This window comes from Ochotona curzoniae, unplaced genomic scaffold (assembly GCF_017591425.1).
Source record: "Ochotona curzoniae isolate NIBS_2020 unplaced genomic scaffold, NIBS_Ocur_1.0 contig_2599, whole genome shotgun sequence".
NCBI lineage: Eukaryota > Metazoa > Chordata > Mammalia > Lagomorpha > Ochotonidae > Ochotona > Ochotona curzoniae.
The window spans coordinates 1,165,849-1,175,479 of NW_024465520.1; positions in this window are offsets into that span (position 1 = coordinate 1,165,849).

A 9,631-nucleotide genomic window follows, 5' to 3' on the forward strand; every position below is an offset into this window, starting at 1 on the left:
CTACTGAGCCATGTGTGAGCCGTATGTGGGAATGGACGAGCCATGTTGGGTCGCGACAAAAACCAGTCCACAATACGGAATGCCAGGTGAGGTTGCCTGTACTAGGTGTGACTGCAGCACCTAACCAGTATACACGTGAGAACCAGGAAGGGAGGGGGCAGAGTATGCAGGGGAATAAGAGGGTGTTTCCTTGCTGAACAGCTACTCCCACTGGAGAGCATGAGCTGGGATCGGGGCAGACCAGACTAAGCAGGGCTACAACACCTGTGGGCCTCATGTGGACTAAATCAGGGAAAAGCCACGCTGGGTGGATTATTCTTACTGATGCAAACAAAATTAGAGTGGGTGAGGGTTGTTTGGGCATAGCTGCATCAGCTGGCAGAAGCTGGCACTAGGGGCTAATTCTGTCAAGTCAAACCACAGAACTACCTGGAGAGTGCATAACACGGGAGTGAGAGAGACCTGGGAGGGAAATAGTGGGCTCCTTCCTCTTGGGTTACCATTCCCATGGGAGTGCATGAGAACTAGAACAGGGGCTGGGATGGCTAGACAGAGAGGCACTCAACAACATCCATGAGGGCTGGATAGTTGAGCTGGTTAGATGGAACTAAACTTCAATACTCATTGACATGTACAAGAGCCAAATGGGATGTGGGTCAGACTGGACTAGTCTGCTACACATACTGGAAAACCTGGGTAGGGGTGGGCCTGGTGGGGCTTATTGTGGGTCGCTCTGACTGGGTTGCAGCTCCCACTGGTTTATGTGAGGGCTGAGTATGTGCTGGGCAGAACCAGGCTGGACTGCAACGCCCATTGGTTCCAGTGGAAGTCGGGACTGAAAACAGAACCAACCCAGTGATTGCAACAACCAGCTGAATGGGGCGATGGACTGTGCCGGGCCCTGTACTTGCTAGTCCATACAAGAATCTGGTCTGGGAACACCTCAAAGTTTCTTTGAGGATCTCCCCAATCGAAATGGCGGACTCAGAACCCTAACCAAAAAAAGACAGAAGACAGAACAGGTCAATCAACCACCTCAGCTATATGTTGGCAGCAAAATACTGGACAAATGGAGACTCTAAGAAGGGCTATGTCAATCAGTGGATTCTTCAACGACCTCATAGTGCTTGGAGTGGCAAGACTTGCAGAGATTCATAACTGGTGAACTATCAAAACCACTTGAGCCAGTACTTCAGAGCATGCCCCACATCAGGGACCTGGGGTAGGTGGGAGACTGGGTAGGGCTTCTCCCTCAATATCCCCTTTACCTCAGATATATGAAGGAAACAATATGGAAATAATAGTCTAACCCACTTCCCTATAGCGCTTGAACCTTTTTACCCTAATTAACTATGTAAAGATTGTCAAAAATATAATAAAAAAAGAAAGAATAGTTGCTGAAGAGGAAAAGCAAGTGGCTAATAAAATATGAAAATATAAAATTGCCATTGGTTCTATCTATAGAAAATATTCTCTACCAGTCTGACTTGGAATTTTAGAAGTTAAGCAGATTTCAGATGTGTCTCCTGTGTGTGTACTTCTCATTCTTTTCCTCCCTGAGTGTGATGTCATTGAGAATTTGCAAAAACTGGAGACCCTGCTAATGGGGCATTTGGAGGATGTGAAGAAACCAAGATTTCCATTGCATGTGTCATGAAAGTGCCAACGGTGGGACATCTGAAACACAGCCAGGCAACAGAGATGATAAGTTTGAACAGATTCATCCCTTGACTTTTCTTTCTCAGTCTGAGGAATCCATGAATAGAAGCAGAGCACTGGACATCACGGGCGTGCTTCTTGCCAGTACTATTTATAGTATACAGCGCTATAGGAGGGGAAACACTGAGCATGTCACAGTCGTGGTGTTTTGCACAAATGGGATCCCCCCGTGACTGACATTCTATTTACATTGGCTACTTTATCTGGAGGAATGTCTGATGGACTACCCCATGGGGAAGGCGGGACACATGCACAGAGGGTATATGTTGATCCTGTGGTCCAACCTTCCCTAACCTTTCTGGTGAAACAAAACCTTGGATTTCCCTTTTGGGAGTTTATTCTCTATCTGTGTGTGCCTTGGTGAGCCCCTCGAAACTTTCCACTGGCCATAGGAAGGGATTTATTCTAGCCACTCCAAGGTAGTGATTGCAAAATGGCAGCACTTCTGCTAATGGTGTTGAGAGCGGGGCATACTCTTGCCTGCTCCCAGTTTTAGAACTGCTGATGTGTGCTTCTACAAGGGGAGACTTGAGTGAGAATGCACAAATAGAGAAAAAAAAATGAGCTAAGACAAAGTCAAGCCAGGTGCTGATTAAATCCTGCGATTTAGCTATCCTTGAAGCCTTCTCAATTACGGAAGCCAGTCAACTCCCCCTTTTTCCCTAAACTATTTTCTATTTCTGCTCATTGCAACCAAAAAAGTCCTGATCAGCACTTAGAGTAATGTGAGGGATTCTATGTGACTTTGTAAGGCACAAGCTTTGAAATCATTCACTTATTGGTGGATAAGTGGATGCATGCATATTTTATGGTGTGGAAGATACATACTAAAATATTGACATTAGGGATCAGCACTGGCGCCTGTGGTGCCAGCATCCCATTACGGTGCTGGATGGAGACTCAGCTGTTCTGCTGCTGTTTTGTTTTGCTAAAGATTTATTTATTTGTGTGTGTGTGTGTGTGCGTGCGCATGCGCAGGTGTTCAAATGCAGATTTACAAACAGGAGACAGAGATCTTCAACCTGCTGGTTCACTCCCCGAGTGAATGCAATGGCTGGAATTGAGTCAATCTGAAGCTGGGAACCAGGAACTTCTTCTGGATCTCCCATGTGGTGCAGGGTCCCAAGGCTTTGGGCTGTCCTTGACTGCTTTCCCAGGCCACAGGCAGGGAACTGCATGGAATATGGAATATCTGGGACATGAACTGGCAGCAACTAAGGATCCTGTCACCTGCAAGGTGAGGATTTAGCCGCTGAACCATCATGCCTGGCCCAGCTGTTCCACTTCTAATCAAGCTCCCTGATAATATACTTAGGAAAGCAGTGGAGGATGGCCCCAGGACTTTTGTCCCTGCATCCACATGGAAGACCCAGAAGAAGGTTTCAGGTTTCAGACTGGCTCAGCACCAGCTGTTGCTGCTATTTGTTGGGGAGGGGAGGAAAGGGGGAACTAGCAGGAAGCTCTCTCTCTCTCTCTTTGCCTCATCTTTTCTGTAACTCTGTGATTTTCAAATAAATAAATAATTTTTAAATTATTGTCATCATTTTGTGATACAGTTCCATAGACCCTGGGATTTCCCTTACTCCTTCCCAAACCCATTACTCCTCACTGGGTTCCCCTATATCATTGCTATAGTATAGTTCTTCATAAACAGTCAAATGTCCATCACTGCGGGCATGGACAATGGCAGAGAGTGCAGCTTCCTATTGTCAAGATATAGTAAACAGTTTCATTGGGAGTCCATCTTTGATCTGAAAGTAGAGATGCATACTGCATTGTATCCTCACATCTGGATATGATAGTCTCCATTACACAGTTACTACACATCCGCTTAAATGAAAAGCCACCAAACAAAATTAACAACAGGAAGAAAAATAGAAATTTACAATGCCATGAAGTTGAATAACATTCTACTGATAGCCAATGTGTCATTGAAGAAGTAAAAAAGAAAATCAAGAACCTTCTTTAAGCAAACAATGCTACTGTATAATCTATGAATCAGTGTAAAACTTAATGAGAAAAAAACTGTTTTAAAGAAATGAAAAAAACAAAAAAATCAAAATCCATGAGATGTAGTTTCTGCTGATTTTTGTCGGTGAGATATGTCTCCTGTACGCAACAAATAGATGGGTTTCATTTTTTTAATAGAGTCTACTAATCTGTGACATTTGATTAATGGGTTTAAGCCATTTACATTCAGAGTTAATATGAATGGGTGGTAATTTGGTCCTGTCATTTAGCACTGGGTTGCTCATTGATTTAGTCCTCTGTTGTTCATTTTACTGGGATGTTCTTCACATTTGCCTTTGGTTTGGTGGCTGCTATTTCTTTTCTCTGTCAAGAGAACATCTTTAGGTATTATTTGTAGGGCAGGTTTGAAAGAGGCATATTTTAAATTTTCTTTACTGTGGCCGAATTTTATTTTCTTTTCAAAGGCAAAGGTAAGTTTTGCTGGGTACGTTATTCTGGACCAAACATTTTTTTTTTCTTTTAGAATTTGGAATATATCACTCCATTCTCTTCTGGCATGTAGAGTTTCCTGTGAGAGATCTCCTGTGAATCTGATCGGCATTCTCCTATATGTCAGTTGATTTTTTGCATGTGCATATTTAAGGATCTTTTCCTTATGTTCAATTGACGAGAGCTTAATCATCATGTGTCATAGTGAAGATCACTTTTGCTCCACCCTGTTGGGAATTCTGTGCCCCTTCTACATTATATTTCCCAATTCTTTCTGCTTTGTTATTTCATTACATATATTTTTAAACCCAGCATCTCTTTCTGCACCTTCTGGGATTCCTATAACTCTGTTGCTTTTAATAGTGTATTTTAATTTTTGAATTTTTGAGCCTGACACAGTTCCGCTTTTAGCTTTGTGATTGTTTCCCCGTGGTGACAAGAAATATCTTCCAATTCTGAAATTCTTTCTTCTGCCTCCTTCATTCTATTATTGAGACTTTCCACTGAATTTTTAATTTGCTCTATTGCATCCTTCATTCCCAATAATTTGGCTTGATTTTGTTTCAGTGTTGATATTTCCCATGTGACATATTCCTTAAATTTGTTGAACTCCTGTATGTGCCTCTCCTTGTTGATAAGAAACTTTATAATGAGTTTTCTGAATTCTACGTCCACCATTTTCCCGATGTCTTCCTCAGTTAACTCTGAGATTGGCAATGGTTTTTGCAGGGAAGTCTTCAGTAATATTCATTGTGCCTGTGTCTCCTCTTTTACTCTTGGTCATTGTACTTCTGGTTATCAGATTCTTCTCCTTGGGGCAGGTGTCTAAGCTGTGTCAGCCACAGGTCTCTAGTTCAATTTTTCTGCTTGCAGTTGGCACCTGGTCCTTTGATTGCAGTCACTTGTGCTCCAGCGAGTTTCAGTCCAGGTTCTTGTGTTAGACTCCCACCACGGTTTCTGTAGCCTCAGCTCCTGGCTCAACCACTCTCCACCTCCTGTGATGCATTTTGTGGCTGCATCATTGTCTGTACACCCTTTCTCCCACTTCTGGTTTGAGCAGTTCCCAGATTAGGGAGACTCCAGGTGTTCTAAATAAAGCGTTGTTGGTGGTGCTGATCTTGCTGGAACCTGTAGACTGCTGGGTCTGAGGGCCACACTGACCTGTTTTGACCCGTAGGATGCCAAAGTCGGTATGATTTTCGATGTGGGATCAAGTGCAATGCACTGAGCTCAGTGAGTTTGCTCTGAGATCAGTGCGTGTGCAGCTCATTGTTGTCCCTATCATCTCCATCTAATCCTTTTCTACAAAATGAAACCTGATGTCCACTCGTGGATTTCTGGATCTGCTGGCCATCAGGTGTGGGGGTTACCTGGTCCTGTTTTTGGAGGAACTTGTAGGACGCTGTAGCATTTCACGGCACCGAGTCGGAAGTGAGTTGGCTCCCAGCTTAGTGCATGTGCAATCCTATCCCAAAGCGTTTGCCTCCTTACTCAAAATGGTGCCTGATTCAGCTCTGGTGGGGGTCTGGGCTGTGAAATTCATTCTGTTCCCATATGACCTGTTTCGAATCTGCTGCTCTGTCTCTGCTCCTGGTCAAATCAAACAAACCCCGCAGGATGGCAGTTCTTTGTCTTGGTTCACCTCCTGAGCTCTGATTCTGTGGAGGTGAGTTTTCAACTTACTCTCTGCTGCTGGGGTTTCTGGTCACTGCAACACCACACTGTTGTCTCTGCTCTTTTCCGGTGTCTGTCAATTTCCAGGTGCCCCTCTGCCGTCAGCCTGTCCTCTCCTGTTTGAATGAGGCCTCTCTGCGTCACCCTGACTAATGTTTTTCCATCTGCCATCTTGATTCGCATAAATAAACCTTGAAAAAAATTGTGGACTTTAAGCTTTTGAGGGGCGTAAGACTGGAAGCGAGTGTGATACTTATAACTTTTTCTTTGTACACGTATTATTGCAGCTTTTCTTTTCCAATGATCAGATTTCACAGAGAAGTCAATAATTCAAGAGACTCGGAGGTGAAAAACACCTTAAATTTGAAGAGAAGACTTAGACATAATGTGTGTAATTATGAGCTGATTAAAAAAAAAGCTGTTTGGAGTAAATTTCTGGATTTCAGAAATAACTAGAAAAAAGGGGACATTTCTCTTTATATCTTATTCTTGAAAGTAAATTACAAATGTTCTTGAGATTACCCTCTTCCATAGCTAATTTGATACACACATAACTTTGCAATAAGGCACAGAATTCTTCCATAATGATGAAAATGCACCCTACCCATGTTATCAAAGTGTTTTACTGTTGATCTGGAAATTGCCTCTCAGATATCTTATTCTCAGCTAATAAGTGAATTAAAATTCATATAATATGTGTTCTAGAGGATTTCCTTATGACAATGTTTGAGACTTTTTTTTCCCCCTCCCAATGTCATTTTTGATTCCTGGATTACAGAAAGGAACTGAGGGTCTGAACAACTTGGATATCCAAAACCTTGAGTTCATATGAAGCCAGTCGGAGATTCAGGGTGACAAGGATTTGTGCGATCAAGTCAGGTGGTTTTTCCTCTTCTGGAGCTTGGCAAACAAGGAGTTTGGGTAGGAATGTAGATGCCAAAGAACAGGATAAACAAACGCTGCCCCCGCCCCGCCGCTGGCTGCGGCGTGGCTTTTCGGAGGTTTTCATTTCTCAGTCCATTTCCAAACCAACGAGGCAGAGGTCACTTACAGCGGCTCCCCGACCTGGAACTCACTGGAGAGATGGGCTTCGCCAGCGACAAAGCTCCTGTGAATTGGTAACCTGGCTTTGGGCAAAGGCTTGCACAGTTACTAAGGTGTTGGATAAACAGACGCGGGGCTGCCTGTGTATTTACCAGGAGGCCGCCCGGCTGTGCAACAATGGTTTCTTCGTGAGCTCCGCAGCTGTCCTGCAGCTCCTTTTTCCAAGGAGAGAACAGAACTCAGCGCTGGGAGGTTTCTCCTTGAATTTAGATCTATTCTGTTTTATTGTTTTATTGCTGCTTGTCCTATTGATAGGCGGAGATGATCACCTCAGCAATTTATAGAAGAATGAGTTTTTTCAGCCAAATAGGGTTTCTAGTGTACCATGGGCAGTACCCATTAAATCCTTCAAAAAGAAAAGCTTGATAAACAATAGGAAAACAAGTAATACCTTGGAAAAGGCACAAAATAAGTTTTTTTTTTTTTTAACAAAATCCATCCTTTAAGACAGCATAATTGATTTTACTGATTCATGGTACAGTTAATATTCATGTAATGTAAAATTTAGTAGGTGTCCTAGACATTAAACTTTAGACTCAGAATCACCATTAATCTTTTATTTTTATCTGATGAGCATCTGGGGTGATGCTAATAATGGAACTGTAATATATTCTCCCACGTGGACCAGTTCACTCCCAGGATATTATGTCCTCTTTTACAAATTTGTAAACAAATGCATTGCTTAGAATGGAAATAAAGTGCAAATTTTTTTTTTCACTTTGCATTCGAGTAAGGATTATGTTGCTTTGACTAGCAGCTTCTGTTTCCCTCCCCGCCCCCCAGCTTCATTAATGCCAGCCAAGACCTTAATTTTCATGAATAGAACTGCAAAATGCTGTTCTTTTAATCTCCTGAGTTGAATTCTGGGTCACGCCAAGATTAAGTGAAGTGACTCCAACTCTGAAGCCCTGTAATTGTGGATACCCGTTTAAACTGGTGCTGGCTTGGTCTTCCTTCTTCCTCTCTTCCATTCAGGAAGAGCGCTTTCTCAGCTGCCAGTTAGGCAAACCTTAGTTTGTCATCCGTAGTACAACAAACACATCAGAAGAGGCTGTCTCGCTACCATTTGTTTTATGTGATTTAAGAATAGGCCTACGTTTACAGAAGAGATCTACTACTGCATCATGAGTGGGCAAGATTGTGTAAGACAGCAAGTGTTGATGGTGATTTCTCACTGTCTAGGTGGTGCGCAACTCAGGGCTTGGCAGGGGGGAATAATTTAATCTCAGAAACACTTGAGGACACAGTGTTAGAGGAGCTAGGAATCTCCACGCGTTGATCCAATGCCTCACACGGGGACTTCTCGCCGAGTGCTGTTTAATTAGCTTCTAAACATACTTGCAGTTACTGAGCACACTGCCAGTCACTCAAGGGCAGACCATGTGGCTCGTTGCATCATAGCCTGTGCAAGCGTCCCTGGGAAGCCGAGTCTTAGATCTGCTTCACAAACTCAGTCCTAACTGGGCTGTGGTAAGGAAGAGATCGGTCACAGTGGTAACAGGGGCTAGAACGGTGTGCGTGGTGGGCTGCCCTGGTCAATGTTTTGCATTCAAATACACAAGGGGATGGCTTTTCCAGCCAGCATGGTGACCTACACCGTGTAGTCTCAAGGGACACCTAACACAAGTTCTTTCCTGGATTTGGGGTTTGACACTTTCAGAAAGACGACAATGACACGTGTGAGTTTGATTTTGATTGCTCTCAGTAAACTGAGAAAATGCGTTTGTACAAAGTGGGAAAATCCACTTGAGATGCCACGTGTTCCTGCCTCCTGATTCCTCGGCTTGGAGCGTGCGCGTAGGGTGACCTGAGGCAGTGAGCACGAGGGGTCAGGCACACAGGCAGACCTGAGTTTACATCTCAGTGTTCCAACGTTGGTCAGCTCACGGCCACTGGCTGGCTGACGGTGAGCAGGAAACCCCCACTTTCCGTTACAGTAATTAGACTGAAGGCGTGTGGAGATGATCACGGACTGCATGGCAAGCACCCACCACATAGCAGGAGCTCCAAAATGTTGCTTTCCCATAGCTCTGCCTGCAAGATCACTCAATCTTCAGATGGACTCAGTGACTCTCATACCTTCCAACTCTCAGGTCCCTCCTTTTAGGAAAATGAGGAAGTTGGACTACATTTGAGATATTTATATTCCCAGGTGCTCTTTGAAACGCAGGGGGCTGGGTGCCTCCTCTACACAGAGCAAATCAGTTTCCAGCAGCCAGGATTCCAGCAGAAGCTGCAGTGACAGGCTGCTTGGTTTGCCCAAGTATCAGACTCCTGAGTTAGTTATGGAAGATCTCACCTTCTTTTAAAAATCCAATTACGAGGGTCCTGGTGCAACAGCTTAATTGGCTAATCCTGCAAAGTGCCAGTATCTCATATAGGTGCTGGTTTTTGTCCTGACTGCTCTACTTCCCATCCAGCTCCCTGCTTATGGCCTGGAAAAGCAGCAAAGAATGTCCGAAAGCCGTAAGAGCCTGCACCCATGCTGGAGACTTGAAAGAAGTTGCTGGCTCCTGGCTTCAGATCAGCTCAACTTTGGCCATTACCGCCATTTGGGGATTGAATCAGTGCATGGAAAATCTTTCTCTCTATGTCTCTCCTTGTCTCCATAAATCTGATCTGCCTTTGCAATAAAAATAAATCAATTCCAAATTCTAATCATGAGTTCTCCAAA